The 27172-nt window shown below is 44.9% G+C and overlaps 1 protein-coding gene across 5 annotated transcripts in view; it reads right to left on the reverse strand.

Annotated features, from left to right (window-relative positions):
- SVIL (supervillin) overlaps positions 1-26640 on the reverse strand; it is a 137005-nt gene extending 110365 nt beyond the window's left edge. For 4 of the 5 annotated variants that reach the window (XM_080579932.1, XM_080579926.1, XM_080579925.1 and 1 more), the window contains exon 1: positions 26519-26640. The gene's annotated coding sequence lies outside the window, so the exon portion shown is untranslated. Of the gene's footprint in view, positions 1-26320; positions 26366-26518 lie in introns of those variants that run through there. The other variant, XM_080579930.1, reaches the window with a different exon arrangement.
- Between the last annotated feature and the right edge of the window lie 532 nt (positions 26641-27172).

Consider the following 27172-nt stretch of genomic DNA (forward strand, 5'->3'; position numbering starts at 1 on the left):
TTCAAGTGAGCTTCTGAAGCACAAGAATTAATTCCAACGCAGCCTTTAATACCAGGTTTAAATAATGTCTCACTGTGTCTGTACTTCATGAACAACAAAAAAAATGGGCTTGGCCTGGTGGGAGGTGTCCCTGCCCATGGCAGGGCGGTTGGAACTGGGTGGGCTTTAAGGTCCCTTCCAACCCAAACCATTCCATGATTTTATATATATATATATATATATATTTATATTTATATATTTATATATATAAGCATATATATTATATTTAGGGCTATTATATTATATATATAATAGCCCTAAATACATTTTCATTAAAAAGGTGAGAATTTTTCTAATCAGTTGCTTATAATCAGGTCTGCTCCGTTCCTCAAAAGGACTTTGAAGGGCTTGTGGAGTTTATGCAGTGTGTTTTCACCAGATAAACTTTTTCTCTGCATCCCTCCAATGTCAAAAAGGACAGGAAAAGGAAAGAATTTTTTAGGGAGTTTTATTTATCGACTTGTATCACATTGTTCTGCAAAGCCTTCCTCTTCTCAGGCTCTTCAAACGCCATCCAATTAAGTCTGAGCACACAAAACTTCTTAAAGATGTTTTGATAAGTCACCATTCTGCAAAGCCTTGGTACAGCTTCATTTCTCACAGAGAATAAGAAAATCCAGACTGGAAAAACCCGGCGGAGAGGCAGGGGACCCAGCAAGTTTCCCGTAAAGCAAGAAATCCTCAGAGGGAGCCCAATTAAAGCAGTGCCTAACACCTCTTCCACACTGTCTGAGCTGAGGTGCCATCCTTCTTTGTGCTTCAGAAGCACGCAACAAAACATACCGGGCAGCAGCCAAGTGCAAAGGAGATTTTCAGCCTGACGGTTATGCTTTTACAGCATCCCCTTTGCTCCCCCACCACACCAAAAAGAAAGATCACAAAGATGTTCATGGGTCCGGGTCTCTCAAACACTGGGAAAATATCTTAAGACCAGCAAAATTCAGCTCTGTCTGCACTCACCCCCTACATTGGTCCTTGCCCATTTTTTCTTGCTCTCCAGTCATTCTGGAAGAACCCAATGCAAGAACAGGATACAGACGCTTCTGTTTGTACCCAATTCTCTTAGAAAACACACTCAAGAGCTCAAATCCACCCTACTGTTATTTCTTCCATTCTGTCCTCTCACTTAAATCACCATTTATGCACACGAAGGGATCTGCTCCAACCAGGACTCTCCTTCAGCAAGTTTCTCTTCCGTCTGACCTTACTTAACACCGTTGTACTTGACCATCTGGTTTAGTCCCCCTGGCCAATGATGTTTTCAGAAACAATCTGCTTTTGCACATTCCAGATGTTGAAAGAAATCCCTTTTCTGCATTACTGAGGAAGACCTGCTAAGGAGCCAATCTCTACAAGTCTTGTGGTAGAAACATGCATGACTCTCAACTTCCCTCAACACCCAAATGAGAAACCACTCACCCAAAAGTTACCCATTTATCCAGTTGAGAGCTACCCAAAGCATAACAGATACAGACACAATTCTCTTACCACACCAGCAGTAGGTTTATACAGTGCAAGAGTGACAGATGACTCCTAAAACTAGCATAGCTTCTGGAAATATATTATCCGAACCAAAAAGTCACGTTACTGCAAAGCAACATAAATGTTTGAGGTGCATGTTGGAACAATCAAGCATCCACATTCATCCTTACCACATTAAAGCGCTATTATTGATACATGCCAAATACTTCTCAAGCAAGAAGAAATAAAAGCAGGAAGCTCAAAAAAGCCCTTTAGCCAAGAAAGTCACAAGACATGTTAATGTGAAGTTTTTTCCATAGTTGTAGGCTATAGTTTCTCTTCGAATCTGGTTTCAAATTTGATGAAATAGGATTCTGCAAGAAACTCTACACCATCTCACAAGCTGCCGTCATACACTGACCTCTAGTGTAATAAAGACTCAAAACATCAGAAGTCTCTTCAAAGCCTTACGAAACATTTTCAAGTTATTTTCCCAACACTCTGAAGGACGCTTCTGTGAAATAAAACACACTTCAGTCAGACGGTGCCAGCAGGATTATTCTCAATTGTTTAAGAAAACTGTAGGACTGGTACAAAAAGCTACAAAACTTGAATTCTTTTAAGGAATGTGAGGCTCGTGCTGTGTTTACATAAAGTACTTTACAACAAAGCTGTATTTAGGTACTTTGAACACCAGCTTAATTTAACATCTAAATATTCTGGATGTACAGAATTGTTTCCTAACTAAACTTTTACAAAACTCAGTTAAAAGCATCTCAAATATAAACACTCAACTTGGGCAAGCTCTGTACCTGAGAAACACGATTAGATCAGCCCAGGTTCTGTATCAGACTCTCAGATGGCACGTGGAAAGAGCTGTTGGCTCAGAGGTACTCACTGTAGCCAGCACTCAGGACAAGAAGTCTGCTGGAAGTAGAGGATACAAAAATCCACGTGGGTCCTCATTCACTAAGGACCAGCCAGAGCCACCCCAGGCAGACCAAGGTGAGAGAGTGGCTGGTTGGTTTTGCATGACAGCTTTTGAAAAAACATTGTTAGTTTTCAAATTGTCATCTTAAAACCTGAACAGAAACACTTTCCCCCGACAGCTTTAACAATCAAAATGTCAGCATTTCTTTATGAGCTAACTATAGTTTTATAATAAAAACTACTTAATAAAGGTGGAACCAATTTTAAGACAGCATTGCTGAACAGGACAATTAAAATGGATGCCCAAATAATTTAGGGCCTTTATGCCATTTCTGGTATAAGCCCTAAGCACCTGTCCAGAAGACTTTGCACAACAAGTCCCAGTGATATTCAGTTTAACTCAGCCTCCCGTAAAAGCAGGGTGTCATTCAGAAACAGCTTCTGAGAGAAGTGTCATTTTCAAAGTGTCCAAGCGTTCCCATTCCTGTACACACAGCCTCTGAAATTCAGGCATATACGGCTACGTTGGAACAAAAGCTTTCATATGCGCTCTAGAGGGCAAGCTCTTATACACTGAAATCTCTTTAGAACAAGACACTAAAAGCTTAGGAAATATCAAGTTCAAAAAGATTTCAGCACAGCATGAAAACAGCCATCGCAATTTCAACGTATGAAGGAAGTATTTGGAAATCATCTCCAAGACGGTTGTTTGAAACTAAGTTCAGATCAACTAGAGGAGGTCCTTCTTCTTTGTGTTTCCCTATCCGAGTCTGTGAAGGCAACCTAGAAAGTAAAGATTGATTTTTTTAAGGCTGGTTTTTAGCTGTGAGTACAATAAATCCTTATCTGCAATGACAACACCTAAAAGAACAGTTTTGCGTTAAAAACAAACAAACAAAACACAACACAATTATTCAGTTATATGTTTAAACCTAAACATCTAAGGTTAAAAGCTACTTCTGAAATACATGTACGCAACTAGGAGGACAACTGTTGGCATCTACGACACTTGCCTTGTACACCACAGCGAGCTCCCTGCTGCCCCAGCAATGAACGCAGCACCCAAAGCAGCCCCTCTGCAGCCATCCTAGATTGGGTTTGGATGGGCTGTATCCTGCAGTCTAACCTGGCAGCCTCTCGTCAGACCAAAGACATAACACCAAGTACACAAACCATAATGAAGCACTGCACCCTTCACGCAATCCACCAAACAGTCCGGAAGAAATGGGATTCCTGGCCACCGGTCCAGAACTGCAAAGGACGAATTTTACCTACAAGAACATGCTTTGCTTTTCTATGCCACAGCCCTTTTACAGCCAAACACTCATACCCCAATTATAGCATGGAGTCAAAACAGTAGGACTCAGGATTTCCAAGGATCTTGGCCACCAAGTAAGGTCATTTCGGGCTGAGTTATGTATAAGATGATGTTTTAATACGAGAGATCCTGGTCTAAGCCACACACTTCATCTCCAAATCAAGTATGCCAGCCTGGCCAGCTACTTACCTCCCATACAGCCAATGCATCGCTCAGAAAAGGAGCTGTAACAAGAAGTCACTTAAGCTGAACTGCAATTTCTGCCCACCAAATGCTTTGCCAGTGACCAGGAAAGCACAGCACCGCTCCTCCCAGTCCAAAGGGGGCAATGGCTAATACACCGAGCACATCAGGCAGATCCCTGAACAAAAAGTGCATGGAGAAGTACATAATTGAGTTCTGATGGCTTGCACAACAGATCCTTGCCATTGTATTTGACAGAATGTGTTCTTCCAACTATTTCTGCCCTAAATTCTTGTATTTAATTCAACGCATGTGGCGATGGAATGACTTTTAGAACAGTGGTGTGCATCAGTACACAGATGTTCCACATTTGTCATGTCACATGAACCTCGTGGCTGACACCCAACCATTACAGGCTAAAAATCCTCCTACATAAAAATCCACATATGATGCATTTGTTCCTAGACAAACATCGGACAATATGTTGGGTTGCTAAAGACATTATTGGAGAAGCTGGACTTTCTTTTTTCTTTTTTTTTTTTTTTTCTGAACTGGCACAAGCATTCTTTGGTTTCCAGAAATAGAATTAAATACATATTGACACACTCTACAATATACTAATCATGTCCAGAATTATTTTACTTTTTTTATGGATAGCCATTTTTCTGAAGAAACTAAAAACACGGGAGTGAAGCAGACGACATCATAGCCAGCAGAGATCTCTACAGTCTTCACTCAAGTTTCCTAGTTCGTTCCTTCCTAAACAAACCCAAACAAAAGGACGGCACAGAAACTGATGCCACAACACACTACCCAAGCTCTGCCCTCGGACCCTTACATTCAGCACTGTGATCATCACAAGGAACACAGCTCAAGCTGTGGTACCTGCTAAGACACTTGTGCGTCCCGGGCTAGTGAAATATTCCATGCTAAATGTTATATCAGGCAACTGGTAAAGTGCCACGCTGCAGGTTGCGTGAGTTATCAGGCAATTGTGTGCGTGACTCAGTTTTTCCCAAACTGGCAATACAACACCACACGCTAATTCCCGGGCTATCGAGGCAGTAGCCCTGAAACACAAAGGGGCTGTAGCTGGCAGATCACTGTCTATCCAACCACCACATTTCTAAGGGAAAGTGACCTGAAGTTAACTCCGCGTTCCTCATCAAATGCACACAGCCTACATGCAGAAATCTACATGACCAGTACATTTGGATTTTGGCAAACACTAGAAAGCCCCTATTAATTCATACCATACATCAGTACCTGCGAGCAAACAATACATTCAAGTCAATCTAAAGCCACTTTCTACCAGTTACTGCATGTCACAGATCAGCAGCCAGCACCCTACAACACGAGAGAGATGGTTTCAGTTTCTTGCTGGCAGAAGCTCGCGTGACCTTGGAGAACTTGGAGAAGCCCCTGGGGTCAATCCGTGGCTCTGCAGCAATCTCAGCTGGCTGCCGGCTGCCAGATCCTCCGTCCTCTCCCTGGCTGCTGAGCCTGTCCCTTCCCTGCTCCACGACTTGTTTGGCCCTGCGCTGACTCATTTCAGACCAGCAACCATAAAAATAATTCAATTCCTTCCTCACATGTTAAACACATAAATGACTCACTGCAAGGTCAGAAAAGCAGAGCTGATGCAGAGAGGAGAGTTGGTACATGGGGCACGGTACCATATTCCAGCTTCTGGTTCATCATCTGAGATTCAGAGACCTGCCCAATTTCAGAGAGGTGAGGTTGAAAAAACAGAGGTTAAAATGTAACTGTCTGGAGCAAATTTTTAGATGCCGCCCCTAGGGAAGGGAATTGTTTCACAAAATACCTATATGGGAGGAGCCTTTGGCTCCCATCACCTAGATGTCAAGGTTCTCCAAGGACTCAGAGTCAGACAACTACAGAAATAAAATAAAGTTTTCAGAGGAACCCTTGCTGTGGCAGGAGGCTCCAGGCCAAGCCTCTGTTTTGCAGGAAGCTGCAGTACAAGGGAGGTAGGAAGGAACAGGCACAGAATTGGTCTTCTCCTGTTCTGGGAAGCATTTCTTCCTCAGCCTGTTGCAAATGTCATGTATTTCCCAGTTCTTCTATTGACACAACTGTCTTAGGCAAAATAGTAAGACAGGATGTGTGGGATTAGAACAGACGCACACTAATAGTACCAAAGCAGAACCAGAAACGTCATAGCAAACGTTCAATTTATTAGCACAATTTGAATGCAGCAGACAGAATGTATTTAGCAACATATATTATCCAGCAGAGTAAGCAGTGAAAACCTGACTCAACATTTAGAGGTTATGGTAGACAGAAAATGAGAAAGGTGACCTGCTGGAAACATGTACGTCGGTAAAGAAATTCAGCACATATCTAATAACGAGTTTCTTTATTAAGCATTCTTTCTATAACTGCAGCGCATCTCCTCATACGTGCTTTAACCAATTAAGTAGCAGCCATCAGCCCATCTGCAAAACATTAAGTAGCCTCTGGAGCCTTTAGCCTCCTTGTTTGTTTTAAGGAATCACATCACAAATCACAGAACAAACCATCGTCTTATTTATGAGCTAAGCTTTGGAAATTTTACTCACTTGGTGGACTGCATAATTATGGCAGAGACTGTCTAGTCCTGCGGGATTTGCTTAGTTCCTTGCTAACTGACTCTGCTATTAAAAAGCTTATGCTGCTTATAGTTTATTTATGGACTTTGGTTCTTATGTTTTAAGGTACTTGTCTCAAGTTAAAGCTCAAGTCTAATATCGGAGAAATCTTACAGCGTACTTCATTGTAGCAAACAGCAGCCTCGTTAGTCAGTAATACAGTCACGAATGCTGTATGTGGAAGACAATAACCTGAATTTCGTGGAAGCAATGCCATTACCACTCAATTTGCCTGTTTTGCATAAATCTGTTCAGAAGGTATCTTTGCTGTTAGGCAGTCTATTGAATAAACAATAAGAAAAAAAAGACACCAGATATGCAGCTTTTGTTGGAAAGGAAAGTTACGCGTGTTTATTACAACACAACAAGCTCCTGTGATAAGATTTACATTTCCAGAGCGAAGTAGTCTGTCTCTGCTGACAAATTCTGTTATGAAAACAGAAGCAAGTACCATAAGCCAAAACACCAGCAGCACTGGAAGAGCCGCACTTGGATTACTCTGCATGTCATTTAGCTGCTAGAGGCAAGAAGCTCCCAGCCGTACAAGCGACAGAAGCACATCCTTGCTTGCCTCACATAACGCCTGGGAAAGCAGGGCTGAGATTCTCACTGCGTGTTTACCGTGATCACCACCTGGAGGCCTTATCATTCCTGGCAAGCGCTCCTCTCCTCCCACCGCACTGCTGGGTAAGGCATCTGAAGGAGAGCAGACCTCCCTGTTTCAGGCTCTTGAGAAACTGCAGCTCAGTCTGGCCCTGCACAGAGGTGTGCACGCTCGGTTTTCCCCATCTTCGTGCAAATTCATAACCTACACACTTTGGGCAGGTGATCAGTTCGTTAGCTAGCCAACAGTGGAGAAGTGCATTTTCTGAAACATACACAAAGGGCTACAACATACAGGGTAAATTCAACTTCTGTTTTTGCTTTTATTTTAATTAAATTTTAGATGGCCTTGTTTCACTTGAAATGATAAGGATGAGGGTATTTGTAGGCTGGTAACAACCTTCTGAGGAGCTGGCCACGCTGCAGCAAGGCAATTCCCTCTCAGATAGGTAACCCACTAGGCTGGATGAAGAAGGGCAAGAACCTCAACGAATGCAAAAGTTAACTACATTATCTTTGAATTTCATTCAAGTTCAAGGGAATTTTCCTACCTACAGGCTTAAAAAAAAAAAAAGGCAGGAAAAACACAATAGTGCAACACAAACAAGCAAGCTTAAAATTAGGTTTACAGCAAGCCCAGGAATCATCTGCTGTTTTCACTCTGAACTGCAAGGATGAGATTCTGTGCTGTAAAACACTCACCTCATGTACTGGCCAACTGGCAGGCCCAAGAGCTCTGAATTTATGCTATCTGAGCATAAATCAGTCAGTGCTATCCAACCTGCACTTGGGCAGCTCTGCTCAGCCAGAGCTCGGTTATAAATCAGAGCCGCGCACACTTGCGGTGTGCACTCGTACCAAGAGTTACCTCTGACACGTGTGGGTCCACAACTAACAGGGGCGGGAACCTCTTCTGGCAGAGTGCTGTGGGACAGACACAGTGGCCAGAAACATACACTGGAGTTAGAACTTCAGTCACCAGGTCAGGGGGCAAATCATAGTGCTCAAACCCTCCTTGGCACACCTACTCCTTAATCTTCAGCTTGAATTCCTTCCTTATCAATACGTACAATACCAACACCTATCAAATAGACACACCAAAATAAAAGCCAAGTGCTAGCTGCATAAACTAGTTCATCCCCAAAATCCAATTTTAAAAAAAAAAAAGCGAAGCACTTTAACTGCCACATGTTGTAGGCAGTCTGAGCGTGTGATGAAGAAGTCTGAAGTCTTCACACGGCAGCCCGTGCGCAGGGTTCACTGACTGCATGTTCAAACATCCTCAGCAGCTTTGCCCAAGATACACCTGGCAAACAGAAGCTTTCTTTTACGTCCGTAAATTAGCTGCCAGTGATTCCAGTCACACAGCAGCCCATCTTGACCTCATATCCTAACAAAGGCAAACTCCTATGCCTAATGGCAATTGCCATGCACAACTGTGTATTTGAGCAAGAACATGTTCAGCTTTCAAAAATTCCTCAAGAAAGACCTAGAACTAGAGCACGGCTGTAATTAAATAAACGCCAGTGTTAGCCAACACAAAATACAATCTTAATTTAAAGGCCCCTTCGTTATTTAATAAGCTTCTATACAACTGAAATGGGACATCAGAAGCGGCTCCATTATAGTTTCTCTTTTAGCTCCCTAAGCAGGGACATCAGTTTTTCTGGACACCTTCTGAAAGGGCTGCAAAACCGAACTACAATGTTCCTAGACTTGTTGAATAGTAACACTTACAGATATTTTATCAGCATGTAATCCAGTGACTTCTGTCAACCGGTGGAACAGATTTCCACACATGCTCATCAGATTGTCCTCCAGGATCTCAGAGTAAGTTTTTAGAAACATTCTTTCAGGCTCATTGACATTTGCATGTTTTGATTTCATAAGAGCTTTCTTTTTCTCCTTCAAAAGACAAATTTCCTTATGCTGGAGGTTACAGTGCTTACACTCTTAAGAATAAACATAAAACCCAACTGCCCACTCATTCCCACTATAAATATATTTTCAAGATTTTGTTTCAAATCAAACTTTAGTTTGATTTGTGTACTTTCTCTTATTCCTCCAACTCATTTTGCAGCCATGTTACCTCCCCGTTGTAACCTCATTCTATGACATTCAAACTACCCTGAAGTTCGAGTGTTAATACCTAGTACTAAGGTCAAGAGTATCTGTTCCCCCAAGCCAGAATGCATTCCCTTTCTCCCTCCAACACAAATAAACTTTTACCAGTGTTCATACTCCATGTCTCCCTCGGCAGTTGAGCACAGGAGAAACGCTGAAAAACAGGTGCATAATTGATTTCTAACAGGGTTTACAAACAAGATCTTGAGCAAAATTTAAACAAAATCTTGAGCAAAACTTAAGTGAGGAACTGCTCGGTTTCCATTTAATCTAGTCAGTCAAAAGCCATTTGCAGAATAATGTTTACTGCCAAACACAAAGCATTCGCCGTCTTAAGTATGTTGAGCTTACCGTATGCTGAGGAATGGCAGTTGTCAGAGCTCCTTACCACGGGACTGCAGAGGGACAGATTTGCTGCATCAGGCACAGAGAGCAGCAGGTAGCAAGGCAGCCGATGGCAGTTTCACCAGGGGAAGCCCATCTTATCACAAGCAGTGCCTACAGCTTGAACATGCTAGCACGAACAAAACAGGCAACAGAAACAGCTGTCCATTGCCAGACCTCAAGAATTAAGAGACCCAGGCAGTGCTAGCGGTAGTAATTGCACAGTTCTGACCATCAAGTTTTTCAAATTAGTCTGGAAGAGCCTTTTATTTTTTTTTTTTGACTCTCCTTGGGCCTTACCTATGGAAAACAAACCTGCGAGGCAGTATCATTCATATAACTTCTGCCAACTTCTGAACTCGGAAATTTTTGTGCTATTGGTTTCAAATAGGTAAGCAAAGGCTTTTAAATGGTTATATTCTCCTCCCAACCCACCCCCAAAAAACCTCAGTGGAATTGGACAACTGTCTATAGGTGATCCCAACAACAAGTACTGCATGAATTTATCTATTCATCTTCTCAGACAACAAAATCACCCCATCCTGCAAAAAGGGGAATTTTGTGCTTCAGCTCCAAAACCCCCTAGAGAGCTCCTGCACTGCTGGACGTCAGGCAGACAGGCAGCTGCAGGAGCTCCAGGACAAAGCAGAAGGAAAGCAAGGCATTGTTGGGTCCAGTAGTCCCAGAACATCTTGTTTAGGTGGCAGCAGGAAGGAAGATGCTATTCTGCCAGGGAACACAGCATTTCCGCGCACACCACCACCCCGGTCTAGCACAATCATCGAGCGGAGCACAAACCAACCAAAACACCCGTGCTTACTCTTGGCCAGGAATGAAGACATTGCAAACACGGCTAAAGGAGAGGGTTTGGTGGAAGGCAAGAAAAAGCAGAGAAGTGCTAGAATGGCTGGCAACTCCAGGTGCCTGGCCAGCCAAAGTGGAAGTAGGAAGTACAGGATTGTCGTATTTGAATGAAAAGTGGAAAGGGAGGGAAGTACAAACTGTGTTTAAAGTCGCTGCTGAATAAAAGCCTTCTCACTTGAATTGGGCAGTCAGTATCAAACTTGTAGGGTAAGAACAGTAAATTCTCAGTAGACTTCCATTAAACTGTGTGACATATGATAGATCACGTGGAGAACACTATAAAATCTGGAAGGTGGCTGTGATCTTCAGTTACATTCAGCTATACTGTAAGACCTGCTTTGTGCAGAAGCCTTAGCACATGCTCCTTCTGCATCTCTACAAAAAAGGAATCAAATCTGGGTTTGGCAGAGATGGACTGGCATTTCCTGCCCCAGCTAGATTAGCAATCGCTACAGCTCTGCACCAAAGCAGCATCATTCATCCAGTAAGCACAGCAAAGGCAAAATTGCTTCGTGTATCTGGACAAAACCAGGAACAGCCAAGTAATCCAAAAAGTTTTAAATGAGAATTAAAGCTGTGCAGCTCTTGAGAGAGAGGCCCGTAATACAAAAGCAGCTCTTTAGAAGTGTATCTGCTTTCAAGCAGCTCTTGTGAAGCTAGCAAGAGGCCACCTAATTCAGAAAGCATTTCTCCTCCTCTTCCCCCTCTCCCCCCTCCAAGACAATCTCTCCTGATCAGGTTAGTATGAATCATCCTGAAACGCAGACGCACATTATCCAAACGCCAGAGAATACAAGATAGCTTGGCTGCTGGGAACACCTGGATCAACTGGACGCAGGCTGAGTGTCTAGTGATGAGGTCTTCATTGCAAGCTAGGGAGGAACACACGGCCAAAGAGAACTAAAAACAAACAACCGAGAACAGACTAATGACAGAAACAGACCATAAAATCCAAAATAAAATGTTGAACATCTTACAAAAGACAACAGTAACAAGTGGCTACAGTCTCTAGAAAGGCCAGTTTCAGAAATGGAAGGAATATGAAACATTTAGCTCTCTCAGACAAGGCAGAAGGACACAATTAATGCCATATGGTCATTAATCAGTAAGTCGTGCCCTGGCCTACTCAGATCATCTCTTGACAATGTATTCCAGGACATTTCCTTAGCGTTTAGATTTACTTCCTGAGTTTAAGCATCTTGTGATAGAATGACTAAAAACTCCACGCTAATTACTGAAATTAAATGTAAGAATTCCTTAGTGAAATTACTGAATTTATATTTAAGAAAAAAATACGTTTAAAAAACTAACAAAATAACTTATTTAGGGGCACACTGGATCCACGAAGCCTACTGCACTCCTGTTCACCCAAGCGAAGACTCTCGATCTGTCAGCGACGGTGACGTTACGCCACGCCGGAGAGCAGAACTCTTACGGAGATGTGATCGTCTTCTGATCTGCAGCTCCTCAAAGCATCTCAGCTCCCTCGGCAACGCCTCAGACAGCTCTCTTCACTGAGCAATTACAGAACAAGGCTGAAGGCTTACTTATAACACCAGTGCCATAGCCGTAGTTGAAAGCCCCTCCCCAAAGTCTTGGAGATGGGTAGTGCCAAATGAGAAAGAAAGAGGAATGAGGCAAAATGAAGCAAGGGCAACAGACAAGATGAAGCAAGCCTCTCAAGTGCCTAAAAACACTGGAACATCACAGTGATTCTTGGGAATCAGGTGCACCAAAAAATGCATGCTTAATCTGAACAACGATTAGAACCTGATTTATTTATTTATTTATTTTTATAACCTGAAACCACAGCACTCAACACAGAAGCTATTAGGAGGATTTAAAAAACAAAACACAGTACTCAGGTTGCCGTGAAATAATATCAGATCTTGTGCTCAAAGATCAAAGAAAGCTTGCTTTCTTCCCCTTCCATCCATTAGGATGATCTATTTAAGTAGAATGAATCAAATAGATGCTGTAATTAAATCTGGAGAAAACGGCCAGTAACATTTGCGAGCATAATCCAATCCCAAGTAAATTCTAGCAGCAGATTTCTGGATAAGGGTCTTCCACGTCACATCTCTTAAGTCAAATACATCAGTGCAGTGAGACACCAGAAACTGCACCTGAACAACGAGCACAGCTCAGCAGCGAGGGCACTCCTGTTAACAATTAACGCTGGAACATCTCTGAACAACACGGACTTTGATATGAAGATATTGCCTTTACTTTCAGCCTAAATCTCAGAGCTGAGTTATGTAATAATCCAGAATTATGCACAAATTTCCATAAGGCCACCAGATAATAATGTAAAAAAAAGAACTAATGAGAATCTTTTCAGGACAGCGCTATAACCAATTCAAAATGAAAGCTGTGATCGAGGTTTGTTTATACAAGTGATGTTCAGTGCAGTCAAGCAGTCGAGCTCTGCTCATTGCCAGATGGCTCTGAAATTGATTTTATCCACCTGTAATGCAGAACACTCTCCTGCATCTGGAGCTTAACACAACCATCAGTCTTCCCTCTGCACAGCAGCAGTGCATCTACTACCAGAATACGGAGAATTCAAGTATATATATAATTAAAAAAAAAAAATCTATTTATTCTAAAAAGAGTAAATGTTTTGCTAAGATGTGAAAAAAGATAGCGTCTTTTTTTATTTTGGTCAAAAATGCATACCTGAATTACCCTGGAGAATGTATGGGCAGCACAGCACGGCCTTCTCTACAACACTTGGGCAATGCAACACCCTCAGCAGCCAGCCCAGGCGTCCTTTGCAAATGAAGCCTCACGTTAATCTGGAGATCGTGGTCTGGAAGATGATGTCTTGGGAGACAAGACCCCTTGCCGTGCAGTAGGTGCGCACTGCCAAACAACTTACCAAGCTGCACTTGTAGTGCTGCAAGCTCAGCATACGCAAGCAATCATTGAAACAACTGGCTGCTTCTAGCAAGTCAGGATCACTTGGGACTTACAATCCACCCAGATGTCCCATTAAGTGTAATTCTTTTGTTTCAAATTAGTATTTTAAAAAAACAGCTTTCACCCTGCGTTTAATTGTTTCTGAGATGTTTAAAAATCCAAGTTCGCGTGAGTTGTCCTAACTCCCTCATTGCCAAACACGCACTGGTGCCACCACCGGGCAGCTGCAGAAAAGGCTGGGCACCGACCGCTGCTAGGATCATGTGCGGCCAGGTGCTTGCATTATGTAGCTCAAACAATACGCTCGTCTCCTCTGTGCCAAAGCACATCCCCATTTGCAGAACTAGGTGAAAAAGCGGGCCTTTGCTGATGGTCACAAGCCAAAGCCGGCAGGTTAGCAGCACATATTGCTCTCTAGTAAACCTTAAAGCACTTGGAGTTGAACAAAGCTGCCCAAAACCTCTGATCTTGTAGGTAGAGCAGAACTGCAGAATGAATAACTTCTAGCCAGTCTGAATCTCCTTCCTCGCCTACCATTTCCCCCCCTTAATTTACCCCACCAAGTACAGAAGAGAGACACTGTCACCACGACTATCCTAACTCCAAAACCCAACTCCTGCTGTCTTTAAAAAATGTTCTCATAACATCTTTACAGTCTGGTGAACAAGTAAAGGATCTGCAGTTTGCCATCGAGAACAGTTCTGGTAGCCATACACAGTCACAGTCCAACAGAGCCAAACCACGCAACATGACTGCAATAGCTTCTGGCCTCTCCCAGCTGCGATCTTCCCTGATCGAAGCACAAAGCTTCCTTTAAACAAACAACTGTAAAAAGTAGTCTGCGGTGAAGGAGCCACAAAAATAGAAAAAAGGGGAAAAAAAAAAAATCAGATTCCAGCATTTTAAGCATCAAATAAATACTACTTCAGAATCCGTTTGAAAGCTTGTAATTTGTCAAATCACAGCGAAAGTGTGATGGGAAAATCCACGTTTGCACTACAGTTAAATGAAAAAAAAAATGTGGAGAGCATGTGTTTTGTACATTTCCACACCCCTTGCACCACCAGCGTGAAGACCAAGGCTGATGCCTCTGGCACCGGTCCCCGTTCCCCACCGGAGCTCCCAGGGCTTCCTTGGCTCAGTAGCACAGCAAACACCGACCTGCTGCCGACACCAGAAATGGAGATGTGGCAGCTTGCAAAGGCCCAAAGACAAGAGCCAGCCCAGAAGGAGCAGCACAGGCATGCTGCCGGGAGCAGGAAGGAAGGATGGGAGCGGGAGGAGCAGAGCTGTTAGGCTCATCCCCAAAGCGGTGTTATTGCAAAGCCACACGCGCACATAAAGAGCTGGCCTCAGAACTGTGATGTGGGTTTCAAAGCTCATTAAAATCGCCTCTGAAACAAAGTTTTCAGAGTAAGGTTTCAATGGGGAAGGGAAATAATTTCTCTGGATCACTCTGTGAAGTCTGCCCCTTCCAGAAACAAGCTCTGAGGCTCCACAGAGTAACCTCCCTCTGCTGTGCAGGGAATATTCAGCAATACTAGGACCTACGATGAAAGCGTGCAAACCGAGCAGCTGCCGGGACGCAAACCACGACCGAGAGGGCCGCCAGCACCGAGGCAAGGAAGAGTCCCGAAGCCCGAGGCGGTTGGCATGCAGGCCGTGACTTCCAGAAGCAGGAGAGGGTAGCACACCAGCAGGGTGCTGCGGGGGCGCATCCCAGCGCCCCTTGTGCCTGCAGCACGAGAGAGAACACAGCGTGAGTTTATTTTGTGCACGCCCTCCCAGCACAGAAAGTTATGCCTGACCAGAGGGGAAAGTTAATTTGGTCTGGTTGTGCAAATTCTTAACGCTAAAACTCTGCCAAGGTATTGTCCAGGCAATACAAGAAATAGCTACTGGCAAGTTCCTGCTCCCCGAAATCACAGCCTTTCCAAGAGCCGGGTAACCTCTTTGTAGCTTTATTTATTTGCAGTATTTTTAGTCTGTAGAAAGAGCAACAGCTACAGAGGTAGAGCATAAAGGCAAGAATTGTTCTGGCTTGGGGAAATCAGACTCTGGACACATCATGACAGATGTCCTGCCTTAAATAGCAGCAGTAACGTTCCAGTGCTTGACAGCCCAGCTAACACTCCAAAATAGTAGAAAGTATAAAACATTAATGAAGATGATGTGATAAATCAGTTTCAAACAAGTAGCCTGCTCTGCAAAGCAAAAAATCATTTTTATCACCACTAGCTTAAGCAATTTGCTACACCCACATCCATTGTTCTTTCATTAAAAAGGAAAAAAAAAAAAAGAATGGGCTGTGTAATTTGAGTTATACTTTTGACAGTGGAACAAAAAGGAGAGTGGAACAGAAAGGAACAAAATTAGGGTCCGGTTCTCAGGTAACAAATAGAGGTTTAAATTAGATGAAGTCTGAAAAAATGGTCATTGGAAATCCAGAACAAGGATTAAAACAGACCAACAACAACAAAAAAAAACACGAGGAGATTGAGAAGATCAGGTCATACTTCAGGATGAGAAAAGCAACGGTGAACACCCAGAATTGATCAGTAGAAAGCATAAAGAAGAAGAGGGAAGCTCGGTATAGCTTCAGGGAACTGACCGAGCACATAATTTTTCAAGCCACCAGAATTTGAAGCTCCCAGCCGGCACTATACACACCACTCATGCAAGCCCTGGTGATATTGCACACACATGTTGGCCAAGTGTTGCCAAAGAGTGTGCACAAGCACGTGTGTGTGTGTGTGTGTGAGCACACGTGCGCACGCATCCATGTGTGCACACTGAGCCGCCCTGACCCAGAAGCCACCCAACCACAACGGGCAATTTCCAAGTACGCCAGTCTCAGAAACCCTAACAAAGCAACTCGAACACAATGCTCTATGTAAGACACGTTCACTTGCCACAACCGCCATCTGTAGAGACTTCAGGGGGTAAAAATAATTGAGCAATAAAGATGGTCTCAAGCTCGTAGGTATTTGACAGGCATCCAAGCCACAGCAACGTGCGCAGTGAACACGAGACTGCAAACATCTGAGCAAGTGATCTTGTGTTTATCAAAACAGCAGAGTTTCTTACAGCAGCTCTAGGGGCTGTACCGAGAACACCGGAACATTCTGCACAGCTTTCGTACACAAAACTAATGCCTGTTTTACAAGAGCTAGAAGTTTTCCACAATAAGAACTTGTGGTTTCCTGCGCAAGGAAGAATGCCAATTCATACCAACTTGCTCATGGAAAAAGTTTTTTTGGGGGGCTTCCTTGAGCAACCAGCTTCTGTAACACCAAGATCACTTGCTTTGTTTCAGCAGACCGGCACGATTATAAGTGCTCATGTCAGTCGTTGCATAAAGGAGATTGAATGGGGTAGCATTTGTTTGATTGGGAGGATACAGCCTTCTATTACACCGTGACAGCACACATGTATGTTGCTCCAGGAATTTCACAAGAAATCACAATTCCTGAAGACAGTATGTAAGGTGTTGCTTCTCTATATTGCATTTGGAGAGATTTTTTGGCCAGGTTGAGGTTCAGCAGAAAAGCACTCAGATGCAGAGCTCCCTTATGTCACATACACATACCTGCCTTTTGGTTTCAGCAGCTCATTCCCAGCAAGCACCTCCTGGCAGCCCAGAAAGAGCAAGTCCAACTCTGCCTTAAAGATTTCTTTTAAAAGGCTACTAGGTCGAGTTTTCAGCAGTAGGACACGTGAAACAAAATCCCAGCTTGCTAATCGGAAGGCAGATTGGGTTCCCAAACTACGGAATGGCAATTTATAACTCACCTGTAACGTTTCACCTGCCACCTCCCTGCCCACACAAATCCCTTCAAGTTATCTGTGCCTGAACTATCCCAGCAGGGCACAACGCATTGTGCATTTCAGACGTGAAGTTTATTACAGAAGTAATGTCCAGGCATCACCCTCAAACTGCAAGTTTTAAGAACGTGCAAGGCATACCTAGCAGCAATTAGTTATGCTACAGTTAGCTTTTATTAGCACCAGCCCTAGGAAGTTGTTTATCTGGGTTCAATGCCATTTAAATTCAAAGTTAATTTTATTCACAGCAATTTTATTTCAACCTGGAAGAATTAGGCTTGCATTCCATACCAGGAATCCATATAAACAACTTTCCATACTCCAGGCTTTTGCTTGGAGTGGGAAGCCAGAACAACTTTACTGCCAACCCACAAAAACAATACAAAATAGGCAATTGCATGCGAGTTGTAAAGTCAAACAAGCACCAAATATTATGGAGACAGGATAAACAAGCATAATTAAGAATAACCAAACCCTTTGTCTGTCAATTCTCGGCGCTCTGCTACACGACAGGAAGAGGACAGACACAACACACTCCGCATCCGAGTCTGTGCTGGGGTTCCCCCAGGTCTGGGGCACTGGGGCGAGGTGCACGGGGTGAGCAGGACTTGAGCTCGCATGCAACGCCACGGTCGGGGTGTTTACAGAGTTCTGGGGAATCTTTACTCTGTGAGCTTTGCAAGGATCAGGCTTTGTACAAACTCCTTTGAAGTACTATTTGTCACAGTACATACTTTAAGCCACAAATGACAGAATACCCTAATGTAATTTAAGCCCAAAGCCAACAGTGTAATCTAATCAGGAATACATAAATTAAGTAGCCTTCTGGAGTGAGGTGGGAGAAGCAGCAGCAGTCACTTTTTAGCATGTAACACCTCGATGCAAAAGATTACAAAGAAGGGCACAGTCTCACAAGCGGCTCACAAACAATGCAAAGCATCTAGAACATGCAAAGCTATAACAGGAAACCCTAAAAAGATGAGAGAATTATGCCAGATCCTTACTGATAGCTATTACCTCAGGAAACATATTCTGTTTTCTTTTGGCAATTTTGTCCATTATTGCAACTTTTGCTTTAAGTAAACTTCCAAACTCTGAAATCCTCCAGTGATGGAGAAAATTGTAACTGGATCTGTGGTGCCTTACCCAGGGCTGCTCAGCTATTACAGGGCAGACCCATGAGCTGTGAGATAACAGGCACCCAAGCTCGCCACTGTGCACATCAAACCATGGTAAGAGCTGCAGTAACCTGCCTGGAGAGAAACAAATTGCCAAAGCTGGAGATGACAGCTCCCAGCAAACATCAGCCCGAGGCCTGGGGAAGCAGCTCTACCTGCCACTGGTCTGTTGCAGATTTTAAGTTAATACATTCTGTATTTTTTTTTTTTTTAGTTTCAGAGAGCAGTGGAAGAAGAAGCAAAGTGAGGCAGGCAAAGCAGCACTTACCACTAGCTGTGCAAAGGAAATTATTAACAACAGCAAAAGGAAGCAAAGGTTGAAGGGATGAACTCAAGTTACATTTTCAGAACAGCAATTTCCGGGCTGCTGGAAATGCTGCTCTCCTGTGCAGTCCACAAGGTCTCCTCCTCTGCTAAGCCTCACAGTTGCCAGCTTTCCTAGAGTTGGAAGGCATTGCATGGACAGACATGCCTTTAAACTGCCTGGGAAGCCAATTTAAATGTAGAGGAAACTTTAAAATAAATATTTTCCCCTTTAGGGGATGGAGCAAATTTAAGCCAATTTAACAACACTGGCAGAACCTTTCATTTAAAAGGAAAATAAGAGAGACAACAACATGCTTTCAGCAATGCTCTTTTTTTTTTTTTTCAATGTGTCTCCAGAACTTCCACCAATTTTTGCAGTTAAGAACTATTTTTGGAGGTGGGTGAGGGAGTAATGCCTTCTTTTTGCCCCATTCCTTTGAACATGTTTAGCAAGTTAGTGCCATTAAAAAAGTCTCATCACTTGGCTTCCCACCACCTTCCAAGAAAAATAAATAATTGTTTCTCTTAGAGGCTTTAATAATTTAATACCTCTTATCAATCAGATATTCTCTTCCTTCTCTGCTCAACTGAGGATAAACCCTCTTATACTTCTCAAGTTCCACTCCTCCATGTCCATTCCCTAGACTCTGAAGATGTTTATGAATTAATCAAAAGCACTTTAAAAAAAAAAGACGTGTAGTGTCTTATTCTATACACGTAGTGTAAAAGTTATTATCAATGACTTAGCTCAGCCTACCTAACTATGTAATTAATACAATAATTTTAAACTATTGGTCTGTACTTCTGCTACGAATACTGGTTTAGTATTCCAACACAGAGTGTGAAAGAGTAATTTTCCAGAAGACAAGAGCAAGCATTTCGCCAAAGACAGCCAGTGTTTTAACTTCTTTTAAGACACTAGCATTTGAATGGCAAAGTTCAAAATCTCAGCAATTTGGAAATACAAAATGGATCTTGAAATACGTTACCTTAAACCACAAGACTCGTGGTTTTTTTGTTTGTTTTGTTTTTACAGGGCAATGCTCTATTATTAAGCCAGTCACCCTCCTATTAAACACGAATATTACTTTAATGATGTTAACATGAACACAAAAGCTATGACCATCTAGGACAGAATATGCCTGGAGAAAGAAAAAAACAGTTAGGAAGAAAAAGAAATCTATCTGCAGCCACCTCAAAATTTCCTCTCTGAATAATAGGGTTTTCAGACCAGTTAAAACAGGTAACTAAGAACCTGGGGCAGAGGCAGCTTTTTCTGCTATCCCCAGCAAGAGCGCACAAGTCACTCCCTTCCACTTTCCTTCACCATTCCACGATTCACACAGCCAGGAAAATTCAAATTTACATTCTTAAACTACAAACTGTATTCAGTATGTTTTCACTAAAATGCCTGATTTATACCTTTGTAGGGAATACTAGTTAATGAAACCATCTCTAGCTTCTGAAAAGTTAGCTTTATCGCACCTTTAACAGTCTCTTGCAGCAACCAAGGATATGCTCCTTACCCAAAGTTTCAAACTGACATTGTAGAACAGGTTAAGTGGTTAGAACAACAACTCTGGGCATTAAATGTATTATCTCCCTTCTCCAAGGGTGCTGGAACTTACTCTGTTCAAAACTTTTGGTGAAGTTCACCACATGAAGATAGCCTGCCTTTTGGCTTTTCCCTGCCTCCAGGGACATAGCCATGCACTCACTGGTGGAGGAAAGAGCACAAGCAGCTTTCCTGGATGTTTCCTATCCCTTCCACGGCAGGGGCAGCAGGCTGGGTGGAAAGATCCAGCAGGCAGGATGCAGATGAGGGTCCCTCACCCGCAGGTACCAGGCATTTCAGAGCCTGCTTCCTCCTGAACATCCAATCCCAGCAGTGCCGCCACTGAAACAAAACTCCTTTCAAGAATAGGTAAGCAAAAGCCTTGGCTGACAACTGATCACAAGATGCCTTGGTAAACTGAACATTGTTCAGAGAAGTGGGGAAACAAAAGAGCTGTTGACATAGCTGTAAGGGGAGCCTTTTCATACCCTGCTTCTTTTAGATTAGTTACTACCACAGACATGGGATCTACATCTCTAGGTAAATACTGCCTTATATCGTATTTGTGCCAAATCTATAGGAAAAGACTTGTAAGCAATCAGTGCACCTAGTGGCAAAGAAAGTTTCTGGTGACAACCTTGGTGTAGCAAGAACAGTCTACTGCTTTAAGTCCATTAGATGTAGTAAAGGGGCTCACGGCACCTAGCACACAAGAAGAAGTCAATTTTATCTCCACTAATACTTAACACCAGAAAAGCAAATGCAGCTACAGTTGCCTGTGCTAAGCAGCTGGCAAGCTCAGAGATGGAAAAGTTGCGGAACAGCTGGGGAATGCGAGACCCTTTTGAACAGGCTGCTATGTGATCCAAAATAATGGTACATGTTTACACACAACACAATGGCAGCAACAGCCAAATGCAGGTCTGGCGAATGCACTACAGCTGCTCCTTCCTTCAGACGAGGCACAGCCAGCAGATACAAAAGAGTTCATATTCACAAAAATATGGCTTTCATCTTAAAAAGCAGCAGCTTGGTTTCCAAAATAGACAGCTGGCCCTCCAACTGGACTAAATGGTACGGTATTCTCTATTAGAAGTTGCCCTTTAAAACAGGTCTGGATTAGGGTCATAGAGCTTTCCAAACTTCTGCTTTACCACCAACACTTACCAAAAATGCTTTATTCAGACTAACAGGCTGCCATCTAACATTTAAAAGTTTCTCCCATTACAGTATTTTCCAGCTACTGCCAGGAAGACAGCAACATGCAAACTCTTAATACAGACACTGACTGTTAAAGTTAGCTATTCACTTGAGAGAAAGAAATGTTTGGTGTGCTAGAAAGCAATGTTTAAATAAAATAGACCATTTCACAGCTTTTTTACGCTGGTTTTGCACATTAGTGTAAAAGTAAGTTGGTACCTGAAGACAACACGTCCCCCTGCCTGCACTAGAGGGCCAGTCCTTGTTTACTGCTGGCTGTGCAATAAGAGATAACGTGTTGCAAGGAGTGCTGCCTGGTTTCACAACTGCCATCCGAGTACATGATTTTGTACGTGACCTTGCACAAAAATTGCATCACCTCAGTTCAAGTGATCTTCCCAGTTTTCAAGTCTCAGAAGCGAAGTATCAGTGGTACCATCTTTCTTGCTCAAGACAAGCCATGATTAACTAGTGCTAACAAACTGGCTGCTATTTTATACCGTAACTGTAGCACTTCTAATTACGCTAGGCACCAAAACAGTTAGCAGTGGATTGAGACATTCCTTTAGGTCTTGATTAAAAACAGTACAACTCAAAGGGAAGATTTTTTGAGCAAGAGAAGGAGACAGTATCAAAAGATTTCCTCTTCGACTTCCTCTGCACATAACTATTAAGGTTAAAATCCCAGTTAAGAGCTATCCAGAGTATGATAGTTAAAACTGGACCAAGACAGCTGTCATAGCAACAAAAACAGATGCAAGCACAATTTTTAACCTCCTTCCCTTTTATATAGAAAAGTGCTACTAATAGCCAACGCAGAAAGGATTTGGAAATAGGGGTTGCAAGACCCTTTTAATTGCCACTCTGTCAATGGCAAGTGTGTATCTCTGCACACTTACCCAACAAAATGCCACACCCATACACTTCAGTTTCAGACTTTCTAGTGAAATCCTTTTGTGAATTAAGCCATATCTCTAAGAATTTCCTCACATAAATAGGACCTATGTGCTCAATAAGGGAGGAAAACAGAGTAGAGCCTTGAATCACAGTTCCAGAGAAGATATTTCTGGTACCAAAATATGGTATATACCAATGTCGTGCTACAGCATGGTACTCTTCCTAGAGGTAAAGCAGTAACAGGCATGCTACCCTCACCCTAACGTGTAGAGGTAAAAAGACAGATTTTCTCTTCCAGCTGCACTTGGTGCTAGCTGCACAGCTGCTAGTACTGCCACGTTGTGGAAGAGGGAGTGATGTCTCCTATCTCCAAGGGACTAACATTGTTGTCAGTTATGGACAACGAGATCAAGTGCACCCTCAGCAAGTTTGCCGATGACACCAAGCTGTGTGGAGCAGTTAGCTGACACGCAGGAGGGAAGGGATGCCATCCAGAGGGACCTGGACAGGCCTGAGAGGCGGGCCTGTGTGAACCTCATGGGGTTCAACAAGGCCAAGTGCAAGGTCCTGCACCTGGGCCAGGGCAATGACAAGCATAAATACAGGCTTGGCAGAAAATTGACGAAGAGCAGCCCCAAGGAGAAGGACCTGGGGGTGTTGGTTGACGAGAAGCTCGACATGAGTGGCAATGTGTGCTCGCAGCCCAGAAAGCCAGCCGGATCCTGGGCTGCACCAAGAGCAGCATGGGCAGCAGGGTGAGGGAGGGGATTGTCCCCCCCTCTGCTCTGCTCTCGTGAGACCCCATCTGGAGTGCTGCATTCAGCTCTGGGGCTGTAAGAAGGCCATGAACATATTGCAGCAAGTCCAGATGAGGGCCACAAAGATGATGAGAGGGCTGGAGCACCTCTCCTATGAAGACAGGCTCAGGGAGTTGGGGATGTTCAGCCTGGAGAAGAGAAGGCCCCAGGGAGACCTTACAGCAGCCTTCTAGTACATAAAGGGGGCCTACAGGAAAGCTGGGGAGGGACTCTCTGTCAGGGAAAGGTTTTAAACTGAAAGAGAGTAGATTTAGATTAGATATTAGGAAGAAATTCTTTATTGGTGCTAAGGCACTGGCACAGGTTGCCCAGAGAAGTTGCGAATTCCCCATCCCTGGAGTTGTTCCAGGCCAGGCTGGATGGGGCTTTGAGCAACCTAGTCTAGGGGGTGGCATACCTGCCCATGGCATTGGGGTCAGAACTGGATGGACTTCAAGGTCCCTTCCAACCCAAACCATTCTATGGTTCTAGGACCTCAGAATGAGCTCTAGAGCACCATCTTTTTCTTCAGTTTTGAGCCAGGTCTGCTATCCAGACTTGTCCAGCTTTGAGCCCACCCCACTACTCCAGTGTCTCTGAAGTCTTGTTCTGAAAATAAAAAAGTAAAAACGAAAGCAAGAACAGGATATTGGAATGAGTTAAGACATTCGTGAAGCTTAGCACAGTTTGGCAAACAGCTGATTTTTAACAGTTACAAGTAATGCACTGAGTCAACCAGCATGAGCAAGTGATACGTAAATGATCCGGACCATCCATAAATTGCACTGAACCTCTCCCAACTTACTCTCCACGCTTACCATTAGGGATTACTCTTTTGACCAAGACAGATCACAATCAAGAAAAAAACCACAACACCACTCCAGTCTCTAAGATTTTCTGTCAGTTAGTCTCCTGTAAACTACTTGCTGCTTTAAAAGAGAAGGTATTTATCTTAAAATTCCAGTGCTGTACTTGCCAGGTACAGACAAAATAAGTGTACTTGGAAATCATTCTTTGCTACCACTGCTCCCCTTCTTTGTAGTCAAGTCATATACCACAGTTTATTTCCACTGAAAGACTGATCGGGGTGTGCTTATGTCTATCAGCAGAGGGGTGAGTTTCCATCTTTCGAAAAGTTCTCTTTAACAAGCATTTTACACATGGATGTAAATTCAGCTCTTTCACAAAGCAATTACTGTCATTATTTACTATGGAGGAACTAGGCAAACAAATCATTTAATATAACTACACAAAGGTATTATTTAAAAATTATTAGGAGGTACATCCACACCAAAGTTTACTTGCCATAACAAAGATTTCCCTACCATGTAGATCTCCTGACAGCCATGTCCCAACAGGCTCTAAATCGCTTATACACATACCAAGTATTGTTCAAAGCAGACTTGCTTTCAGCAAGATTAAATACCTGTTCAGTTTGAACTGTCCCAGTGCCAGGATAAACTACACTCGACCAGTTCAGACAGTTATCCCACCAGGCACCAGTGGCCTTCGAAACTCCCAGTACCCCAGAATCTGCTGCTTCTGGGAATTTTGCCAGGAGCTGTGGGATAGCTCTCCACTGAAGACATTACAAATTAAATATTTTAGAAGTGTGCTTGTGTTTACATGGAGCAAGGCTGCAACAGTGCAGAATATGAGTCAGCATGGTTTGCATCCACACAGAACTGAGCAGCGCGGTTAGAAAACTATACGTTTTCAATAGAAACAAAGAGTGTGAAACGATTCCCCCAGCGGAATACACTCAGGCTGCACCTAGCAGAAGCTAACAATCACGTGAAGACAGGAATTTTGTTCAGAACCTCACTGCTCGAAGGCACGCGATTTTCCTGTAGTAATTTCAAAAGTTTCTGTGCGGAACAGACGCTTCGGTCCTGCCTGCATCAGTGAGGTTAAAAATGGTATCACGGCCAGATAAACTGACAGGCACGCACATCCACACTACGATACAGCTTTTTAACTCTTATTTGCCTCATTTAAAGTGAAAGCTGAAACACATTTCCCGTCGGGACAGTACAGAAAATAATTGAATGCATCTCGTTTCATTAATACAACAGCACCAACAAAGTCTCCAGGCAGATAAACAAAGAACTGAAACAGAGCAAACTACTCCTGTGCATCCCACGCCGTTACCTACGGCAGATGCACGGAAGGGCCAGGCCAACACCCTCTTACTGAAGCCTCAAGGGGCACAGGAGCCTCAAGAGGCACAGGAAAACAGCATGCCATACCAGGCAAGAATTTCTGGCGGCGGGAACAGCTGTCAGGGCTGCGTTGCAGGAGCTGAGCTGAACCCCTGCCCCTTCCTCCCGTCTCCACAACGGGCCCCTCCGTCTCTCGGAGGCGTGGTGCACACCAGGACCGCTTCTCCGCGAACACAAGAGGAAAGCGTGGACCACGCTTCCAGGCACAGGCTGGCGGACCCCTGGGACTGCGGGTCGCACAGGGCAGCACCCAGCCTGAGGACGGCACCTCCTCAGCTGGAGGTAACGCTGAAGCGTGCTGCGTCCGGCTCCGCTGTCACAAACCCCACCGGCTTCGTGAGCCTGTCAAGGGAGGCTTCCACTCCGAAGCGGCTTTTGTTTTCATTCTGAACGCGAGAGATTGAGACAACTGCAGGCTGAGAACATTTCTCAGCACGGTACAGTTCGGTTTGCTCCTAAAGAAACACACAATAAAAATAACCGGGCCGGCTGGGAGCGCTTTCCGTACGCTACCGGACGGCTCGCAGCGGGCCGGCCGTGCCCACCCGAAGGAGAGCGCTACCCCTCGGGTTCACGAGACGCTACCTGGGCTAAGAGCGGTCAGCGACGCCACCGCCAGCTGTCGAGGACCTACAAAAGCATCAAAACGAAGCGGGTAACTCGCACTTCCTACTCGCACCCAGCCTGCCAAGCGATCCACTCGAGTACGCCCGAGCTTTGCGGGACCGCTTCCACCTCCCCCAGGAGCGCCCCAACCCCCGGCCACGTGCGGGCACTAAGCGGCACCGGTCGCACAAGAGGCGGCCAGCAAGCGGCACGGGGCGCCCGTGCCCCGCGGGAGCCTCCGCACCGCGCTGCTACCTGCCCGTCCTGCCGAGCGCGACTCTTGTTCCTCCCCAAAGCACGCCCAGCGGGGTCGCGGCAGGCGGGGGGGTCCCGCTGCAGCTCGGGCACAGCCTCGGGGGGCTTCGGGGGGCTTCGGGGGGCAGCCCCCGGGTGCAGCCCCCCGGGTGCAGCCCGTCCCCGGTGCTGCCCGTCCCCGGTGCCGCCGCCACTCACCTCGCAGCCCGCGGCTCGGGGGCAGCAGCAGCCTCCGGCGTCCGCGCCTCCGTCCGGCGGGGCGGGGACCCCTCCGCAGGGGGCGGCCTTCCTCCTCCCCCTCCTCCCCCTCCTCCCCCCCCCCTCCCCACGCGGGACGAGGGGCGGGGCTAGGCGGAGAGGGGGCGTGGCCAGCGCGGGGTATGACACGCCCCTCCCGCCTTGGCCCCGCCCCCTCCCCGCCTTGGCCCCGCCCCCTCCCCGCCTTGGCCCCGCCCCCTCCCCTGCGCGCCCCCCGCCCGGCTCGCCCCGCTTCCGCGCGCCTCCCGGAGGCGCTGCCCCGCTCCTTAAAGGGGCCGCGCCCCTCAGAGCCCCCCTCGTGTTCCCCTCATGTTTCGTTAACGCGCACACAGCCCCTGTGGGTGGTGCAGACGGTGTTACGGAGTGCTGCTGGGGAGTGCGGTGGGGTGAAGCCCCCCAGGAGCCCCACAGAGGGACACCTCAGAGAGCCCCGTGCCCACACTGCTGCTGGGACCTCTGTGGGGCCAGGAGCAGGGGGTGCAGAAAGTCATCGCCCCTCCTGAAGTAAATTCAGACCATTTTCCTTCCTGGCTGTGCTGGTTCAAAATCAAGGCATTGTTAGGAAGGTGCAGGAAATGTCTACGATGTTGTAGA

The sequence above is a fragment of the Anser brachyrhynchus genome (genome assembly GCF_964034855.1).
Source record: "Anser brachyrhynchus genome assembly, chromosome: 2".
Classification (NCBI taxonomy): domain Eukaryota; kingdom Metazoa; phylum Chordata; class Aves; order Anseriformes; family Anatidae; genus Anser; species Anser brachyrhynchus.